Source organism: Tenrec ecaudatus, chromosome 1, assembly GCF_050624435.1.
Source record: "Tenrec ecaudatus isolate mTenEca1 chromosome 1, mTenEca1.hap1, whole genome shotgun sequence".
Classification (NCBI taxonomy): domain Eukaryota; kingdom Metazoa; phylum Chordata; class Mammalia; order Afrosoricida; family Tenrecidae; genus Tenrec; species Tenrec ecaudatus.
Genome location: NC_134530.1, coordinates 48,585,066 through 48,602,110, shown reverse-complemented (window position 1 = coordinate 48,602,110; position 17,045 = coordinate 48,585,066). Strand labels below are relative to the sequence as shown.

At 40.2% G+C, this 17,045-nt stretch overlaps 1 pseudogene; it reads left to right on the top strand.

Moving 5' to 3' along the window:
• The first annotated feature begins 3,480 nt into the window (after positions 1–3,480).
• On the top strand, positions 3,481–3,594 carry LOC142438188 (U6 spliceosomal RNA; annotated as a pseudogene).
• The last annotated feature ends 13,451 nt before the right edge of the window (positions 3,595–17,045 follow it).

The following is a 17,045-nucleotide window of genomic DNA, read 5'->3' as shown; positions in this document are numbered from 1 at the left end:
CTGTCCCTGTCTCCAAAATTATTTCTGGCTGTACTTCGTTCAACAGATTTACTCGTTTTTCTGGAAGTCCATGGGATATTGAGATTCTTTAGCAACATTGTAATTCAAAGACATCAATTCTTCCATCTTCCTTATTCCTTGTTTCCACATGCATATGAAGCAATTGATAGATAAAGTGATGGCTTGGGCCAGCAGAACCTTCGTCTTCAACGTGACATCTTGCTTTGTGACATGCAAAGAGATCTTTTGCCGCAGGTTACCAGTGCCGATAGATTCTTTGATTTCTCAATTGCTGCTTCGATGGAGGTTCATTGTGGATCTAAGGAAAATGAAATTTCTGACAATTTCCATGTTTTCCATTTGTCGTGATGTTGTTTATTGGCCCAGTTGTGAAGATTTTTGATTCGTCTTTATGTTGAAATGGTAATGCATTTCCTAGAACAACCAAACTATGAGATGGAAGGGCAATATTTGCTCATGGATAAAGCTTAGAATAGTGACCAGGAAAGAAGTGGCAAGGGAAGAAGTGGCAAGAGTGTTGTTATATTACAGGGATTATAATCAATGTCACAAACCAAAATGTGCATGAGTTGTTGAATGGAAAGTCACTCTGCTCTGTAAACCTTCACTCAATAGAAATTGGGGATAAAAAGGCAAAAAGAAAAGACGCACCACCCCCCAAAAAAAGACCCAAACGGATGCCAGGAGAGACTGAAAGTTTCACTTGAATGTAGGGTAGCTAAAGTAACTGGAAGAAATGATGAAGGAAAAGAGCTGACCAGGTTTCCAGGGAAGGCTCAAGGACACAAATGAGATATGCAAAGATGGAGACTTAGAAAACCCAAGCAGAAGAAGACACACAGTATCTCTCACACTGAAAGAACTGAAGAGAAAATTCAAGCCTCCAGATGTAAATTTGAAGAAGTCTATGAGCAAAATATCAAACAACACAGGAAGCACTGCAAGAAGATGGAGCACACAGAAACACTGCACCAAAATGAATTGGTCGACATTCCAGCATTCCAGGAAGGCGCACAGGATCAGGAATCAGATCCAAACACGTTAAGACATGGACAAAACAAGAGAACTTTATGCCCAGCAAAGTCAGTCAATCTCATAAAGATAAATATTTTATGACATCGTTATTATAAAGAAAAAAATAAAGCAAGAGAGACATGGTTTTTATCCTGAAGGATAAAACTTTAAAGACGGCAACGAGATTTGGGTGGGGTGAGGGGAGAGGGAAGGGACAGGAAAGCAAGGAGGGAGGGAGGGCGGGTAAAAAGGCCCACATATGGGGGTGGGGTTTATTGCAATGCTCACTGATTTGATAAGAATGCTTTTATTTGCATGTATTACAATATTTCACAAACGAAAATAAATTAAAATAAATTCTAATATTTATACATAAAGACAAAGAAAATTAACATTTAAAAGAAAAAAGAGAGAAATGGGTCAAAGCCTTAAAAACCTCCCAGATTCTGTCCCATCAGATCTAACCCGAACTGAAATGGACTTGGATCCTTTTATGACAGACAAATTGGCTTTGACCAAAAGGAGCAGCCCAAGCTGTACTCCAGGCACCTGCACAACACAAGCCTCCAGGAGCTGATAAAATTCCAATGGAGATATTTCAACACATGAATGTAACACTCTAAGTCCTCACTTTTCTCTGCCAATTTGGAAGACAACTGATTTGCCAACGGGCTGTGCCCATTCAAAGAACTGTGATCCAACAGAATGAGGAAATTATTGAATGGGATCATTAATATCACACCCAAGTAAAGTTTTGCTGAAGATCATTTTTAAAATATTGCAAGGAGCCCTGGTGGCACTATTGGGCAAGCATTCACCTTCTAACTGCAAGGTTGGTGGTTCAAATCCACCATCTGCTCCATGAGAGAAAGATGAGGCTGTCTGCTCAAAAAAAGATTTATAGTTTCAATTGTATGATATGTGAGTTATATGCCCATAAAACTTGCATTGGGAGCAGAGAAATTATATAGTTGTTTTTTTTGGGGTGGGGGGAGAAGACAGCCTCAGACATCCATGTAGAGACATTATGAGTCAGAATCAGCAGTGAGTGTTCTTGATTTTAAACCATGCTGTAGCCCCTTGTTCTGTGTGAACAACTGCCTCTGGGCTCCCCCAGGTTCTGCATGAGCACAAGGTAATGTTCTGGAACTTCCGTTTTCACAGTTTTATCCATAATTTACTGTGATCTACCCAGTTGCCTGCCATTGCATGGTCAATAAAGCACAGGTAAACATCTTTCTGGTATTCTCTGGGATCAGCCAAGATCCATCTGATTTCAGCCATGTCCTCTTTTGAATTAAGCTTAATGTTGTGGCAGTTCTCTTTCCATATATTGCTGCATCATTTTAAAAGTATCTTCTTCCAAACATTACTTGCATGTGATATTAATGACATAATTCAATATTTTTTATTCCATAGGACCCCATTTCCTTAGAAGACAAAATATGAATCTCTTCCAGCCCGTTGGCCAAGTAACTGTCTTTCAAATTATTGACATCGACAAATGAGCACTTCTAGTGTTGTATCCATGTGTTTAAAATACCTCAGTTGTCTTTCTGTTTTCTTTTTCATTGTCTTCAGTGCAGCTTGGACTTCATGTGTGTGTCTTTATTATTTTATTGGGAGTTTTTACATATATCATAACATTCCATAGTTCAATAACATCAAACAGTATTATACAATTGCTATCACAGTCAGTTTCAAAACGTTTTCTTTCTTCTTGAATTCTTTGATATCACCTCCTCTCTCCCCCCCAGGAACCCTTATTTTTTTTTGCCATATCTTAACACCATCTAGTATATCATTTACGTACAATTCTGTTCACTCCTCTCGAATGGGGTTATAGAGTCATCAGTGCTATCAGCTGCATCCTCTTCCCCTCCTTTCTCACCTGCTTCCCCTTTCCTCAGGGAACCATTACTCCTGTTACTGTTTCTGAGGGGTTATCTCTCTTGACTTTCATGTGTTGTCCGATCTTAATTATACTAAAGAACATATGCAAATCTAGCATGATTAATGAGGTAAATAGGAACCATAATAATGACAGGAGGGTAGTTGTGTGCTTCTTCAGTGCTACACACCGCAGCCTGGATTTATCATCCGTTTTGTGTGACCCTTCTGAAAGGGACTGTCCAATTAACTTGCAGGTGGGTTTGGTTGTCTTCACTACTTCAGACTTCTTTTAATACCATTGGTTCTTGATCGTAGACTACCTCCTGAAATGTCTGTTTGCTAACCAATTTATTTTGGTGTGGTGACTGTATTCCTGACAGTTTCTTTTGATGTTTCCTGTGTCGGTCAATATTTTATGCATAGACTCCTTCAAAATTGCTGGTTTTTTTCAGCTTAATGAATGCGGAGTGCTCTCCTCTTGGTTTTCTAACACCCTTGGAAGTCTTCTATTTGCTTCTTTTTCTTCCAATTACTTACTTTAAAATTTTCCTTGTGCTCGCTTCGGTAGCACACATACTAAAATTGGAACGATACAGAGAAGATTAGCATGGCCCCTGCACAAGGATGACACGCAAATTCGTGAAGCGTTCCCCCCCCAAAATTTTTCTTAACAAATTTTAATTATAAATTAGGTGGGAGTTAGCATTTCAGATCACAGGCTTTGTTCTTCCATTTACTTTACTATACATTCAAGTGCGAGTTTCAGAGTCTCTTCTGCCATCTATGTTGGTCTCTGCCCACCCCCCATCTTTTTAATGGCCATTGGTTCCTTCATGCATGATATCCTTGAAGTCAGCCAATGGCTCATCTGGTTGTCAGTCATTAATATTTGATGCATCCAAAATCGGTTCTTTATAAACTTTATGCATCCCTGCATTTTCAAAGGTTCCTACAGTAAATATCTATGCATGATTGGCTTAGCTACCTTTCACACACTTTAACTCTTCCTGGAGTAAGATTACACTCTTGCTGTGGTCACGCTTTAGGGAGAGAATAGAGAAACTACTTACCTCCTTGGAATTCCTGAGTGGGGCAAATGCTTCATGCTCCCAGCTGCTACTAGCCAAACATTTATTGGTTTGAGTCCATCCCGAGGTGCCTCAGAAGACCTGACAGTACAGGTCTTTAAAAACCAGTCATTCAGAACCTTACTGAGCACAGTTCAACTCTGACACATTTGGTGTCCCCATGAGTAGGAAGTGACCTGCCAGCAGTTGGTGGCCAGACCTACCTCCTTTGTCACTGCCCAAAACTTAGCTTTGTTATGCTTCACTCAGGAGGGTGTGACGAGTATTATACCTTTTTTTTTTTTCAGTTAAATCATTTTATTGGGGGCTCTTACAGTTCTTATAACAATCCATACATCAATTTTATCAAGCTCATTGGAACATATGTTGCCATCATTTTCAAAACATTTTCTTTCTAATTCAGCCCTTGGTATCAGCTCCTCTTTTTTCCCTCCCTCAACCCCTCCCAGCCTTGTGAAGAACCCTTGATAAATTATTATGTTTTCATATCTTACACCTTCCTCTGTCTCCTTTCACCCACATTTCCTTGTCTCCTTTCACCCACGTTTCTGTTCATCCCCCTAAGGGGTGTTATAAGTCAATCCTGTGATTGGTTCCCCTCTTCTCCCCGCATCTTCCCCCTACCCTCATGATATCACTACTCCCATTACTGTTCCTGGGAATTTTATCTGTCCTGGATTCCGTGTGTCTAGAGCTCTTATCTGGACCAGTGTACATGCTCTGGTCTAGCCAGGTTTGTAAGGTAGTCATGATAGTGGGGGGGGGGGAGGCATTCAAGAACTAGAAGAAGGTTGTGTGTTTCCTCAGTGCTGTACTGCACTCTGGCTGACTAGTCCCTTCCTTGTGACCCTTCTGTGAGGAGATGTCCAATTATGGACACCTGGGCTTTGGGTCTCCACTCCCCACCCTCTCTCATTCACATTGATATGATTGTTTTTGGTGTTCTGAGGCTTGATACCTGATCCTGTCAACACCTTGTGCTCACACAGGCTGGTGTGCTTCTTCCATGTGGGCTTTGTTGCTTCCCTGCTAGATGGCCACTTGCTTATTTTCAAGCCTTTAAGACCCTAGACACAATGTCTTTGAATAGCCCAGCACCATCAGCTTTCTTCACATTTACTTATGCACCCATTTTGTCTTCAGCAATCATGTTGGGAAGGGGAGCATCACAGAATGCCAGTTTATTAGAACAACATATTCTTGCATTGAGGCAGGACATCAGTAGAAGCCCAATGTCCGTCTGCTTTCTTAATACTTAACATAAATATATGTATATAGACCTATATCCCTAACACAATGTATTACTATGTTTACATATGTATATGCCTATAGTTATACCTCTACAAATTTCTTTTGCCTCCTAGTTCTTTCCTCTATTTTCTTTTACTTTCCTCCTGCCCCACTATCATGTTCGATCTTCATTCAGCTCTCAGTAATTCCTCTACCTTACATTGACCTTGATTGAACCCCACCAGGCATTCTACACCCTCCTCATCATCGATTTTAGATCTCTTGTTGTTCCCTTGTCCCTGGGTTTGTTGCCTCTCCCCTCACTTTCCCCCACCTCCCCCTCTCCTCCGTCCTCTTGGAACCATGAGTCCCATTGTTTTCTCCTCGGGTTTGTTTATCTTGCCTATCTTATATAGATAGAAATGAAGGAGGAGGAGGAGGAAGAGGAAGAAAAGGGGGGGGGCAGTTTATAAATAGTTCCAGGTCTGTCTTCTGACCCTTTTGTATGTTTTCTGATCCAGTCTGATAAGGTGCCACGCCTTGCCCTCTGAATATGAAGTCTATTTGGGAGAACCCTTGGGGACTTTTTTGCTTTGCTCCCCGTGTGGCTCTGTTGTGCTTTCTTTGTGTTTCACCCCAGTAGTGGGGAGAGGGTGTCCAGACCTGGCACAATTCCCACACTGTGTCTCCAGTGCTGTTCCCTAAAGTGCTATGGGTCAATGAGGGGACGCCATGTCCCATAGTAGGGGGCCAGCCCTTCCGTCCTCTCTGGGCCGTAGCTACTCTGAGTAGGAGTGTTGTCCTCGGGGCTTGGTGGGCCAGGATGTGATTCTCTCTCTCTCTCTCTCTCTCTCTCTCTCTCTCTCTCTCTCTCTCTCTCTCTCTCTCTCTCTCTCTCTCTCTCTCTTTTTCCCTCTTAGTTTGCTCCAGTGTGGTCTGGGCAGACCCACCACTTTCTCCAGGCTGTATCTTCAGTGCTGTCCTCAGCGAACTCTTCTGGGGATGGTGTCAACATAGTTGGCATTGGGGACAGCCCCGCAGACCTCTCTGTGAGTTTGCTGCTTTGTGCTGGTATGTTGCCTTCAAGGCTTGGTATACCAGGTTGAGGTCTGGTCTCTCTCTCCCTTTCTTGTGGAGGCAAAAACAATACCCTCTGTCTCTTAACTCTTCTAGTTATATGTCCAGTAGGGAGATTGCCGGGTCATGTGGTTGCCCGATTTCCATGTGTTTTAGGTATTGCCAAATCAATTTCCATAACAGCTGCATATACCTACAGGTCCAACAGCAGTGGAGGAGAGTTCTTATCTCACCACACCCCCGCCAACACTTGTTGCTCTCTGATTGTTTAAAATGGGGCTATCTTTAAGGGTGTTAAATGGTATCTCATAGTGTTTTGAATTTGCATTTCCCATATCGCTAAAGACTGGGAACATTTTCTCATATGTTTATTGGCCATTCAGATTTCCGCCCTTGTGAAACTTCTGTTCAGGTCTTTTTCCTACCTCCTCAATGGGCTATTTGTTTTGGGGTTTTTTCTTATTGTAGACTAGCAGAGTATTGTAGATTTTAATAATAAGGCCTTTGTCTGATGTGTCATTGCTAAAGATGTTTTTTTTCCAGTCTGTGGTTCTCTTATTACTCTCTTGGTGAATTCTTTCTATGTACACACGCAGGTGTTTTATCTTCAGTATATCCCACTTGTCAATTAGTGCTTCTTCTGTATTTGTGTCCTTCCCTATTTCTAATAGCCTATGTATTCCCTGTGCCAAAGTTCTTAGGTTTGTCCCAATTCCCTCATTGAAGGCCCTACTAGTTTGGGGTTTTACCTCGAGGTCTGTGATCCAACGTGAGTTTATTCTTGTGTGTGGAGTGAAGTATGGTTCTTTCTTCATTTCTCTACAGGTAGGTAGAATTGTTACCCAGCACCACGTATTGAAGAGGGCAACCACTTCCCATTTGATATTTTTGGGGCCCTTATCAAAGATCAGCTGCCTATATGCTAATGATTTCATTTCTGGCTTTTCAGTTCTTTTCCGTTGATCTGAATATCTGCCATTACACCAGTACCATGCTGTTTTGACCACTGTGACTGTATAATAGGTGCTAAAGTCAGTTAAAGCAAGCTTCTGACGTCCTTCTTCTTGAGGAGTTTTCTGCTAATTTGGGGCTTCTTCCTTCTCTAAATTAAGTTGAAATCAGTTTTTCCAATTATTTGAATAAGGATGTTGGTATTTGTATTGGGATAACATTAAACTTATATCGTGCCTTGGGCAGGACTAATATCTTTACTATATTAAGTGTTCTGATCACGAACATGGGACATTCTTCTATTTGTGGAGGTCACTCTTGGTTTCTTGTAATAGTGTTCTGTGGTTTTCCTTGTTCAAATCTTTTGGGATTTTTTTGGTTAGATACAGCCCTAGATATTTAAATTTCTGCTTGGCTATTGTGAAGGGTACTAACTTTTTAATTTCCCTTCTATGATCTCATCCAATGTACATAGCAGTCCTATAGACTTCTGTTTGTTGATATTATATCCTGTCACCCTGCCATATTCCTCTATTGCTTCCATCACTCCTCTTATGAAGCTTTTGGGATTTTTAATATATAAAACCATATCATCTGCAAATAGCAATAGTTTCACCACTTCTTTTCCCAGACATATACCTTTGATGTCTTTCTTTTGCCGTATGTTGTTAGCTAGGACCTCCAGTGTGATGTTAAATAAAAGTGGGGACAAGGAGTATCATTGTCTGGTCCCATTTTTCAATCGGATTGTTTCCACGCATTCTCCATTGACTGTCACGTTAACTGTTGGTTTTTCATATAGCTTGTATTATATTGAAGAATTTTCTTCCATTCCTCTGCCTTTTAGTGTCTTAAACAGGAATGTCTGCTGAATGGTGTTGAAGCCTTTTTTTGGATTTATCAGTATCATGTCACTGCTAATCCTTTTTCATGCCCATGTGGTGAAAAATTCTGATGGACTTTCAGATGTTGAACCATCCCTGCATCCCTGGAATACATCCCATTTGGTCATAGTGACCAAGTGGTCACCATCATGTTACATACTTTGTATTCTATTGGCCACTATCTTGTTAAGGAATTTTGCCTCAGTGATCATTAGAGATATTGGTCAGTAGTTCGCAATTCTTGTGACATCCTTTACCACTTTAGGTATCAGTGTTATACGAGGTTCATGGAAAGAGTTCAGGAGTTTGCTGTCTTTTCCTATCCTCTGGAAGAGTTTGTGTAGGATTGGTGTCAGTTCTTCCCTGGATGCTTGGTGGAATTCTCCTATGAAGCTGTCTGGCCCAGGGGAATTTTTGTTGGTAATCCCTTGACAACTTTGTCTATTTCTTACATTGCTATGGGTCTGTTGAGGTTCTTGACGTCCATCTGGGCTAATATAGGGAGGGATTATTCCCAAGTATTTGTCCATGTCTTCCAAGTTGTTGAATTTATTGCTGTACAGGTCTTTGTAGTGCTGTGTGGTTAGCCTTTTGATTTCATTAGGGTCCATTGTAATGTCCCCTGTTTCATCCCTCATCCTCACTATTGAATTTTGTACCTTCCTTTCTTTGGTTAGGTTTACCAATGGACATCTACTCTGTTAATCTCAGCCGTGATTTTTATTATTCCTTTTCTTTTGTTATTAGTAGAATTATCCCATTGATTCTGCTGGAACTGCTGGAGGTTTTGTGCCAGCATATTAATCATAAGTGTATCTTCCTTTTTCACATGTATTTATTATTATAAAACTTCCAATGATAGCTGCTTTTGCTGTGTCCCAAAGGTTTTAATATGTCATATCCTTATTCTTGTTGATTTCTAAAAACTTCATAATTTCATTTCTCATCTGGGCCAGTACTCACTCATTTTGCAGTAGAGAGTTATTCAACCTCCAATTGCTTGCCCTTGTTTTCTTAATATTCCTTTTGTTGGTTTCAGGCTTATGGAAGTGGTCCAAGAGGGAAGTCTGAGTGAACTCTATGTGTGTGAATTTACATAGGCTCAACTTGTGCCCCAGCATGTAATCTATCTTCGAGTATATGTCATGCGAACTTCAGAAGAATGCGTATTTGGGTGGAGAATTCTGAAAATGTCTATTAGGGCAAGTTGCCTAATTACAGAGTTTAGTTCTGTAGCTTCCTTCTTAAGCTTCTTTCCCTGTGATCTATTTTTCTCAGAGAGCAGTGTATTAAAATCACCTATTATGATTGTTGAGCCTGTGATTTCTTGTTTCATGTTTTGGAGCATTTGATTGATGAATTTCACAGGTCTCTCGTTGGGCATGTCTATTTTTTATTAGGCTAACTGGTTCTTGGTTTACTGTTCCCTTAAGTATTATATACTGTACCTCCTTATATCCCATTATGACTTGCACACTGAGATCAAGTTTGTCAGAAATTAATATTGCAACCCCTGCTTTTTAAAAATTTCCATTTGCTTGGTATGTTTTTCTCCAGTCCTTGATTCTCAGACTATTTTTGTCTGCAAGCTTAAGATATGTGTCTCCTGTAGGCAGCAGATTGATGGGTTGTTTTCTAAGCCAGTCCGCTAGTCTCTGTCTTTTAATTGATGAGTTCAATCCATTGATATTCTGAGTTATTACATCTATCTGTAGACTGTGTGATGTCATCTTACACCTTTTGTGTTAGGTATTTTTCTAACTCGCTTATCAGTGCTTGTGTACGTGTCAGGAGGTTCATTCTTGCCTCCTTTCCACTGTTGAGCCAGTGCTGTCTTGGAGTCTGTTTTCCATGTGCTGACCTCTGGGTGGAGTTGCTGTATGTGGTGGTCTCTTATTTGTGCTCGGTCAGTCTTGTTCTTCTGACCAAACTAGGTCGGTAAGAATTTTTTGTAGAGCTGACCTTCTTTTAACGTATTCTTTGAGTTTTTCCTCATCCAGGAAGACTTACTTCTCCATCTATCTTGATAGATAATTTGGTAGGTAGAGTACTCTTTGGTTTGCCTTATTTTCTTTAGACTTTTGGAATATGTTACTCCACTCTCTGCTCTTCTTCATGGTGTCTGCTGATAGGTCTTAACATATTCTTATTTGGGTACTTTAATAGATAACTGCCTCTACCCCACGCCTAGTTGCTCTTATGATTTTCTCCTTTTATTCAAAGTCGAATAGTTTAATCATTATATGGCTTGGCAAATTCTTCTTGGGATTCAGTCTAGCTGGTGTCCTTTCGGCCTCCTGAATGATTGCCTGATTTTCATTCATTAAGCTGGGGAAGGTTTCTTTTAAAAATTCCCTCACTATTTTTGCAGTTGACTTCATTGTGTCTTGTTCCAGTATTTGTTTTATTCTAATGTTGTTCCTCTTCATAGCATCACACATTGTTCTAACATTTTCTTCAGCTTCTCTGATGCTCTTGTTTGATTGTCTTTCCCATTTGTTGAAGTCTGCCAGGTTATCCTTGAGGACACTGGAAATTTCTCTGCTTCTTCTAGTCTGTTGAAGTCTGAATGTGTCATTTGCTTTTGTTAACCTCATCCCTTAACTCTTGTATTTTCCTTTATCTTCTCTTATCATTTCATCCTTTTTCTGTATTGCTTCCCTCATATCCTGTATGACTCAAACCAGCATTCTTAGGATTTCTTTCTCTGGTAGATCAATGTCTGCTTTTTCTTTTATTTATTTATTTTTTTATTTTAACAATTTATTGGGGCTGATACAATTCTTTTCACAGTTCATACATATACATACATCAATTGTATAAAGCACATCTGTACAGTCTTTGCCCTAAAATGTCTGCTTTTTCTATGAACATCATTAGGTTCAGGACTTCCTCTGACATTGCTTTTTGTTTCTCCTGATTTTTCATTGAGGTTGTTGAGGTAATTTGCTTTCTGCATGCTGTTTTGGAGGAGCTTAGTGCCATTTTCCCTCTGGTGTTTCCTTCTTACCCTACCCTATTCTGTTGTTTGGGGAGCAGGTTGGATGGCCCTCTCAGGGAACAGTGCCAAGACGGTTGCATGTCATGGGGTGGTGCTGTGTAAGCCGATTGGGTGAGGCCCCCTAGCAGTTTGGTGCAGAGCATCAGAGGCCTGCCTTGGGGTGTGTATTGAGGCAGACAGCAGGCTGACAGTGTATCTACAGGTCCAGGGGCTGTCTGGTGGGGGCACTGCAAAGCCTGGGGCTACACCCTGGAGGGAAACTAGTTCTGACCACAATTAACAGTCTTTCAAAAACTCTTTGTCATGCCCCAAACTAGTAGAACCAGTTTTTGGCTTAGGCTGCTGGCTCCTGTTGGCTTTTCCTGTTTTGTTATGTTAATGCTCTGTAGGCAGTGGTCTGGGGATCTGCTAACTGCCTGTTTTGTTATGTTAAAGTTATGTTAATGGATCAGGTTTCTGGTGGCTTACATTCAAAGTTACACAAAGGAATTGAAGGCATTTTTAAAGTTTTTATTTATTTATTTTTCAATAATGGACTTATAGTATGTCCTGGTATCAGGGCTGTCCTTGTGCTATCCCCAAGGGAAGGAAGACTAGATTAGCTGAGTGGGTTTGGGGCCCCCTGTATCTGGGTTTCCCTGGCTGCTTTTCTGTATCACCCCTAGTTCCCTCCTGCACAGCTCCACAAGCTGTGGTCTCGGGATCTATACTCTACCACAAGTAAATTCCTAGGGGCTTCTAATTACAACAAATTAGTGTCTAATTATCTCTTGTTACCCATGCTGGCAGGCCAAGCTGAGTAGAGGGGTAAAGAGGATGGCAGGTGCAGTTGCTCTGTTACTGATCAGAGAGAGGAGATGTAAAGCCCATGAATGGCGGAGTGGGGAAGGTTGCAGAGAGGAGACTTCCGGTGTGAGCCCTTGCGGCTGGTTCTCAGAAACTTTCCACAATCCCAAGCTTATGACTACCTTTAGACAGCAGTCTGGGAAAATGACTGCATACTGTGGGTCTTGGATCTTGGGTGCCATCATGCTGGACCTGGGGAGGGATTAGCAGAGTCCACTCACAGATGTGGTGAATTTAGAGCATTTCAGTGAGCCCTCGAATCACTCTGTGGATGAAAATTGCAGGGGAAGGTCTTAACCACACATCCTAGTGGACTTGAACTCTGTATCTGGCACACTGCCTCCCATTATTGGCCTTCTTACCTCCTAATTTTCTGATGTAGTAACAGGAGCCCCAGGCAGGTGAGTCTACCTGGATGCCATCTTGGAACCTGTATTACGTATTCTTGTAGAGTCCTGTTTTTTACAGAAAAGACATCATTTCACATAAAAGCTGTGGTCTTTCTGAATTGATAAACTGTACCCGAGGAAGCCAGGATCCAAGACCAGGATGCTATAGACATGGCACTGCTTGCCTATCTTTTCTGTTATACAGGTTCCAAGTGTGTTCGTGTATTTTCATGTTTGTAATAACTCTGTGAAGAAAGCAGATCATTTTATTTGACTCACAAGGAAATTAAACTGTAGGTGATTTAATAATTTGGGAGGAAGAATTACAAAGTAATCAACAGTACAAGTCATGAAGCCAGAAGGATTTGGGTTGGGTCCTAGGCTGTGCATTTTATTTGTATGACTTGGGACTCTTACATCACCTTTCTGAGCAGCATTTTCCTCCTCTGTAAAATGATGGTTGTACTCACAGTCTTGAAGGTAAAATTAAATTAAATAGAGTGTGAAAAATGCTTGGTCAGGTGCTTAACAATTTAGAAATGACAACTGTTACTCATTCAACAAACATTTATTGAGCACCTACTATAGATTGAATACTAGAAATAGAGCATGCAGGAGTGGCCAAAACAGTAAAATTCCCTTCTTCTCAAGCTCATTAACATATATGGAGCATTTTATATTTCCCTATACTTTATTGCCACTATCACATTTAACCCCACCTACATTCTTGTATGGAATACAACTCAACATAAAGAAAATGACCACAACTGGACCAATAAGTCACACAGAAAGAGGTTCAAGTGAAACAGCTTTTTTTGAAAAATTCACTGTGACCAGAGAGAACCATCCCAGGAGATGCCACTGGGTTCACTAACTCAGAGCAATTTGCTGTATGCTCACCTAGCAGGGAAAAAAAATACATACTACAAAAGCTCCCCTTGGCCCAGTGTTCCACTACTGTCTATGAGATTTTCAGTGTATGATCATGTTCAGCAGCTATCCATGAGGTTTTCAGTGGCTAATTCCTCAGAAGTAGACAGCCTCTTTTGTCTTCGTAGTCTATTACTAGTCTGAAAGTTCTGCTGAAACCTGTTCACCTTGGGTGACCCTGCTGGTTTTTTAAATACCAGTGACACATGTTAGCACCATAGCAACACACATTATACACATACATATGAGGGAACACTGTAAGATATGGTGCCAGAAGATGAGCCCCTTAGATTGGAAGACACTCAGAAGATGACTGAGGAAGAGCTGCCTTCTCAAAGTAGAATCACAGTAATGATTCTGATGCAATAAAGCTTTCAGAACCTTCATGTTCTGATGATAAATGACTAAACATTAGAAGAAACAGCTGAAAATATTTATTCATAATTGGAACTTGGAATGTATGAAATATGAATCTGAAAACTCAGAAACATCAAAAAAGAAACAGTCCTCATAAAGATTATTCTTCTAGGCATTAGTGAGCTGAAATGGACTGATATTGGCCATTTTGAATCAAGTCTTCTATATGGTTTGCTATTCTGGGAATAACAAATTCAAGAGGAATGCCTGCACTTTCATCATCAAAAACGGACATTTCAAGATCTATTTTTAAGTACAGTGCTGCCTGTGATAGGACAATATCCATACCCATGCAAGGAAATCCAGTCAATACAACTTTATTCAAATCTTGCACCAATTACTAAAGCTAGTGGGGAAGAAATTTGAAGAATTCTACCAATATCTTCAGTCTGAAATTGATTTAAAAAAATGCAATCAAGATGAATTGATAATTAGTGGTGATTGAAATGCAAAAGGTGGAAACAAATAGGAAGGAACAATGGTTGGCAAATATGGTCTTGGTGATAGAAGTGAAGCTAGGGGTCACACAGTAGAATTTGGCAAGACCAACAACTTCTTTATTGCCAATACTCCTTTTCAACAGCATAAATAATGGCCAGGGGCTGACTATGGAATAGTCAATTGCTCAGGTGCAAGTTGAAGTTGAAAAAAATTAAAACAAGTCCACAAGAATTAAAGTATGATCTTCAGTATATTCCACTTGAATATCGAGAACATCTCAAAAATGGATTTGACATTGTGGATTGACATTAAGAACATTAATGTCATTAATGAGGAAAGCAAAAAGTCATTAATAAGACAGAAAAGAAAGAAGATCAAAGAGGGTGTCAGTTTGCCTATTCTAGGTATTTCACATTAATTAGATCATACAGTACTTAGTCATTTGTGAATGACTTCACCTGCCATAATGTCTTCAAGGTTCATCCAGGTTGGAGCATGTATAAAGATCTCACTTCTTGTTAAAGCTGAGTAATGTTCCATTGTACATTTGTACCATATTGTTTTGCTATTCATTTGTTGATGGATATTTGGATTGTTTCCATATTTGGCTATTGGCGATAGTGAACATTAATGTACACAGGCCTGTCTATTTTTTTTAAATTGTATGTCATAAACTTATTTTGATCATAGAGTAGCTGAAGCAAATAGAAAAAAATGGTGAAGTCAAAGAGTGAACAGAAATTTTCAAAAGTTAACTCGAGAAGACAAAGTAAAGTATTATAAGGAAATATGCAAAGATCTATGATTAGAAAACCAAAAAGGAAGGACATACTCGAAATACATCATGTTAAAGGAACAAAATTCAAGCCTTGAGGTGCAATATTGGAAGTTTTTATGGGCAAAATATTGAATGATACAGGAAGCTTCAAAAGAAGATGGAAAAAATTACAGTCACTGTATCCAAAAGACCTAATTGATAATCAGCGATTTTAAGACATAGCATAGGAAGGGGGGAAAGGAGGAAAGAAGAGAGAAAGACATGGAAGGAAGAGGGAGGAAGGAAGGAGAAAAGAACTAGTGTTTCCTTGACTTTCAGACTGTTCTCAGCCAGTGGCCATGAATATAGACTGAAAGGTTGGGGCAGGGCGGGGTTTGAAGCAGGGAAGGCAGATAAGTAAATTAGGCTAGAAGCTGCAGGGAGCCAGGTCTCAGGTTGAAATAACCATGCAGCCAATCAACAGCTGCTATCGAATCCATTCCTATTCACAGTGACCCAACAGACCCAATTTCTTAAGGTGTCTGAGACTATAAATCATTAAGAAAGCAGACAACCTCCTCTTTCTTCCACAGAGGAGTTGGTGCCTTTGAATCACCAAACTTCTGGTTAGTAGCCTGATGCTTAGTCCACAATGTCACTAGAGTTCCAACATAAATGGATACTTTATTGACCATTGCCATGATCCAACAATGAAATGGAATGTTTATGAGGCAGTAAGCATCCTGCCATTGCAAAAATACTAGCAGAAGCCACATAGTTACTTACATGGGAGTTTTGGCAGGGATTCGTGTATGGACTGCAGAAGTTTTAAAACATTCAGTAGAATCTTATTATGTTTTAAGATGATGTAACTAAGACTCTAAGCTCTTACACTCAAAATCATACACTCAGCATCAGCCACTAGTCCAACAAAGCTTTATTAACAGAAAAATTTGAGACTAATCTAAGTTTCTACTAGTTGGGTGTAGGTTAAATAAACTCCAGAATGTGCAACTGGCCACTAATGTGATGGTACTAATACAGGTGAGGAAGAGCCAGAGGAAATGTTTTTAAGGCTTATCAAAAGTGACATGTTGGTAGTTACATAATCTGTTGTCAATTTGAGACTTAAGAGTGAAGGGGTGGAGTTTAGCCTGTCAACCAGGCCACAGCTTAATGACCTCATTTGCGCGAAGGAGATAGCTCACTGGAAATAGCTCACTGGAGGCGGGACACATGTTCACTCCCTGCGAGACATTCTTGTTGAGAAGACATGGAGCTATGCTAAAGCCCTGGAACTGAAGAAGCCACGTGGAGACCCCTGCTAGCTCCAAGATGCTTCCACTGCCACTGGATCTACACAAGACTTTCCACCCACTGGCCTGTGATCTTCCTGCATTTGGCGTCATTGCACGTGTTCTTAGAGTCTGAAGAGGAATTTATAGATTGGTATTGGAAATATGGGCTAATACCACACTTATGGACTTGATCTGGACTGTGCCTGGGAATTCAATTGCACTTGTATATAAAGCGCTTTCGTATACACATACGAGTGTCTATGAATTTGTTTCTCTAGTGCACCCAGACTGACACGGACACCGAGGGCTATAATACCATAACGGTTTCTTGGGGGTCAGGGGGAGGGAGGGAGGGGAGCTAATATTAAAGAGTGCAAGAAGAAAGAAAGTGGTTTGAAACTGATGGTGGTAGTAATTGTACAATTATGTTTGATCTAATGGAAATATGGATTGTTCTATTGTCTGTAGGTGGTCCCAATAAAATGATTAATTTTTAAAAATGACACAGAGAATACACTATTTGGCGAAAAAAGAAAGTCACATAATTGTATGTAGTTTAACATTATATATATATCAGTGCATGCCTATAAAATAATGACTGCACACGCCTAACAATAGTTGTATTTGCTTTAAACATTTTCCAGAACTAACATTTAATGCCTGTCCATTTGTCATACTTTAACGGCTTGTGCATTACTGTGATGCTGGAAGTTATGCCACCAGTATTTCAAAGACCAGCAGAGTCGCCCAAAGTTGATAGTTTTCAATGAAGTTTCCAGACTGTTTTATTCTGGGTATTTTAGAGAAA